General features: G+C 48.1%; 1 protein-coding gene across 1 annotated transcript in view; it reads right to left on the reverse strand.

Annotated features, from left to right (window-relative positions):
• Nucleotides 1-4,552, reverse strand: part of LOC123162591 (probable peroxygenase 5) — a 12,858-nt gene that overhangs the window by 7,520 nt on the left and 786 nt on the right. The window lies entirely within an intron of this gene.

Genomic DNA, 4,552 nt, shown 5'->3' on the forward strand with positions numbered 1-4,552 from the left:
GGGGTCTAGCGCCGGCGCCGGCGGAGTCGGGGGCGAGCGCCGGGGCCGGGTCGGGCGCGGCGGTGCGACGGGGGAGAGAGAGTGGGGATTTGGGGGGAAATGGCGGGATGAAGTAGGGCGAGTGAGAATTTTGGGTTAAGTGGACGTAGCAGTAGCGCGTTACGTCAAAACGCGCTGCTACTAACATCAGTAGCTGCAGCGGTTTAGGTAAAATGCGCTACTACTAAATTCAGTAGCTGCAGCGGTTTATGCAAAACGCGCTGCTACTACCGTCGCTACTGCCAGTTTTCCTTTTTCTTTTCCTTTATTTTATCCCACCTTTATTTCCCGAGGGCAGTGAACGAAGGGAGGGCAATATATATTGCATCATTTGACGGTTAAATATGTATGCAAAATAGGAACATATATATTACACATCATTGGACCCATGCATAATAATGGCTAAGTGTGTATACAAAATAGGAACATATATATATATATATATTACACATCATTGGACCCATAACATACGTTTCCTCAGTGCTGACGTTTTCGTTTTTGAGTCAGCTTCTTTCCCTTCTTGTTCGTCGAAGAATAATTGAGCCCCTCATTGTGACTTTGCCTTTTCCATGGAGTACAATTTTTCTTAGGTAATGTAGTATTGATTCTTCTTTTGACGTATACTTCATCATCATCGTCATCTTCCCTCATTGGGTTGCCGTACTGATCATAGTCTTCCTCGTTGGCGACTCCATCCATTCCAATGATGTTCCTTTTGCCTCTCCTCAAGACAACACGGCTGGGATTGCGCGGGTCAGTTATGAAGAAGCATTGTGTCACGTGCTTAGCGTGTACCCATGGCTCATTTTTTGCGATAGCGTTCACGGTAGCGCTCTTGGCGTCGGGTATAGTCATGGTAGTGAACATCCGGCTTTCTCTTTCGACATTCTTAGCCCATCTGACACGAAACATCGTCGTGTTGTGCAGTCCAGAGTAGTGAAGCTCCCAGATCTCCTCGACCCTTCCATAAAATCGTTCAGTTGTGCCGTTGTCGCCGCCGGTCATGCATTCCATCGTCACCCCTGAGTTCTGATCATCACTGTCCATATCTTTTGCCTCCGTGTAGAACGTGTATCCGTTGATATCATATGCCTGATAGGTTACGAGGTTGGGCGAGGGGCCATGTGCTAAGGCGTATATGAGCAATCCGTCCTTAGAGCCCTCCTCCGAGGGATTAGCAATAATATGCTCTTTGAACCAATGCAGGAAAGTGGAGTTGTGCTCTCTAGTAACTTCGGCGTCCGTCCTGCATACCCCCCCCCCGGTCACGATACTTCTTTGCGATAATTTCTTTGTGCAGTGCCACGAAAGGATCTACCTCGTCTAGGTGTTGTAGCACTACCAAGTTTTCTCTATCAAAGTCGCTGCGTCGATCTGAGTATGCCACATGCAGTTCCCTGCGACCGTTGCAGTGACCATCTCCTTCGAGCCTCCCATCGTGCTTCTTAACGGGCAAACCAACACTAGCACCAGGCGGCTGGTCTGCGCCATATAGAAAATTCTCACAGAAAGAGATGCACTCTTGTGCCAAATAGCCCTGGACGATGCTTCCATCCGGACGGGACATGTTACGAACGAATCCTTTGATGATCCCATTCATCCTCTCAAACGGCATCATGTTGTGCAGGAATGGCGGCCCCAGGTCTATTATGTCATCCACAATATGGACACACAGATGCACCATCACGTCGAAGAACGCGGGCGGGAAGTACATCTCAAGCTCATTCAGTATCACAATGATCTCTTCCTGTAGCCTTTGGAGCTGCTTCACACTAATCGACTTTCGAGAGATGACATCGAAAAAGTTGCAGAGACCAATAAGCGTGTCACGGACGTGCTTGTCCATTATCCCTCTAAGGGAAACAGGTAGTATCCGCATCATCATCACATGACAGTCATGAGACTTCATCCCGCTGAACCTTTTCTTGTTCGTGTCTAGATATCTGCTTATCTTGCCACAGTAACCGGAACTAACTTTGACTCCGGTAAGGCACTTAAAGAATTGATTGATCTCAGCCTGACTTAAGGTGAAGCAAGAAGGGGGGAAATAATCCTCTTTCTTTATTTTCTTGACCTTCTTCTCCCGTGCCTCTGTCTCCGTCTCTGTCTCGTCTGACATTTTACGGGCCGGCATGTGCAGATCTTCTCTGATTTTCAAATCTTGCAAGTCTTTTCTTGCCTTCGGCCCATCCTTGGTCTTATCCGGCATGTTCATCAGTGTTGCGAGCAAGCTCTCAAGGACATTCTTACAGATATGCATTTGATCAAGGCAATGAGGTGTATCGAGTTTGTGCCAGTACTCCAAGTCCCAGAACACAGACCTCGTCTTCCATACCTTCAGCAGCGGCTCCGGCGCCTTTCTCATCGTCTTTCCCGGCGCGGGGCACTCCTTCCAGTTTTTCAACAGCTCATCGATTTTGGCACCGCTCCGCTTACATGGAGGTCCTCGATGCTCAGCGTAACCATTGAATAGATCTCCACGGTTTCTCCATAGGTCGTCCTGTTCAAGCCATCTTCGATGCCCCATGTACACGATTTTCCCAGACCCGCCATCTTTCCTTGATGTTAGCTGCTGAGACGTCGTATCATCCATGCACCGCGTGCATCCGCAATATCCATGGCACACCTGGCCTGCCACATATCCATAACCGAGATAGTCCTGCACTGTCGTGATCAGCGCGGCTCTCATGTTGAAATACTCACCTTTGCTGGCGTCCCATGTCTTGGCCGGTGTTTTCCATAACGTGTCTAACTCCTCTTGAAGTAGCCCCAGATATAAATTAATATTATTTCCTGGTTGTTTCAGCCCTTGAATAAGCATGCTCATGTGAATGTACTTCGATTTCATGCACAACCAGGGGGGGAGGTTGTACATCCATACAAACACGGGCCATGTGCTATGGTTGGTGTTCTGGTTGCCAAACGGATTCATGCCATCGGTACACGCGCCGAGCATGATGTTCCTTGCATCACATTCAAAATACCGATAGAAGCTGTTCAACGCTCTCCACTGGCTTCCATCCTACACGTGTCTCAGCTTCGGATCATCTCCATCGTCGGGCTTCCTCTCCGCGTGCCAGCGCATTAGCTTTGCTTCCTTGGGATCTATAAAATACCTCTGGAGACGGGGAGTGATCGGTAAGTACCATACAACTTTCTGGGGACATTTCTTCCCGGCCTTCTTGTATCGAGAAGCATTGCACACCGGACAGCTTGTTTTTTCCGCGTGCTCCTTCCGATAAATTATGCAATCGTTGATGCATGCATGGTATCTAACGTGTGGCAGATCAAGAGGGCACACGATCTTCTTGGCCTCATCAACACTAGTAGGACATAGATTACCCGCGGGAAGAACATCCTTTAGGTACTTGAGATGCTCATCGAGGCTAGTGTCGGTCCATTTGTTTTTAGCCTTCGTCTTCAGGAGTTGGAGCGTGAAACTCAAGTGGGTCACCTCAGGATTGCAACCATCATACAATGGAGTGTTCGAGTCTACCACCAGTTGCTCCAGCTTAGCCTCCTCTCTAGAAGCAGCTCTCTCAGTACTCGTCTCCTTGCGAAGCAATGCTTGAACATGAGGGTCCCGCACAATTGAACTTAGTACCGACGAACTCTGCTGCGTGGAGTCCATGTCGTTCTCTCCACCGCCATGTCCGGCCCCTTCTCCGCCGCCATGTCCGGCCTCTTCCCCGCCGCCATTATCGATCATCTCTTCGTCTTGCCCCGTGTCATCATTGCCTGCCCCGTCGGCATCCTCAACATCGTCATCCTCATCTTCAATTATCCACCGAGTATAGCCATCCATGAAACCAGTCATGAGCAGGTGCGCTTCGACACGACCATCGTCATGGGGGTCGAGCCAAAGTATTCCTTTGCATTTTCGACACGGACATAAAACCTCTGCCCGGTTATTTTCTTTCATGTCCTGCACCGCCGACCGCAACCACCTGTCCACCATCGTTCCACTGACCATCGTCAACTCTGCACGGTAATAATAAACAAATTGATTATAAAAATGCATGCATGCATCAAAGTCATAAAAAAAATTGGCATGACCTTCCCTAAAAATAGGACATATATGGATCTAGAGTTTGCCCGGAATTCGCCGAAACGGAAATAAATCGACATTTCGGCAAAACATAGGCAACTCAAAAGCACAATTTGGCGGCGTCAACTCATGCCACACACACAATTTCCACAAACATATCACACACACATAAACATATTTCCATTTTGCAAAAGCATGAAATTTTCATCACCTCTATCTCGATCGAGATCGAGCACACGGTGGAGATGATGTTGTAGGGAGATCAAAAGTGCACAAAGCTCTTCTTGACAAATATAGATCTAGTTAGGGGGCAAATAGGTCACTTAACTAAATCCTACATCTACCTAGCTACCTAATTTGGGAGGAGACAACTTCAATTAGTGGAGGGGGAAGGAAAAAGAGAAAGGAGATGCATTAATGGAGGTGGTGTAGTTATGTAGGAGTAATGAAGAGAGAGAAAGGTGG

The sequence above is a fragment of the Triticum aestivum genome, chromosome 7B (genome assembly GCF_018294505.1).
Source record: "Triticum aestivum cultivar Chinese Spring chromosome 7B, IWGSC CS RefSeq v2.1, whole genome shotgun sequence".
Classification (NCBI taxonomy): domain Eukaryota; kingdom Viridiplantae; phylum Streptophyta; class Magnoliopsida; order Poales; family Poaceae; genus Triticum; species Triticum aestivum.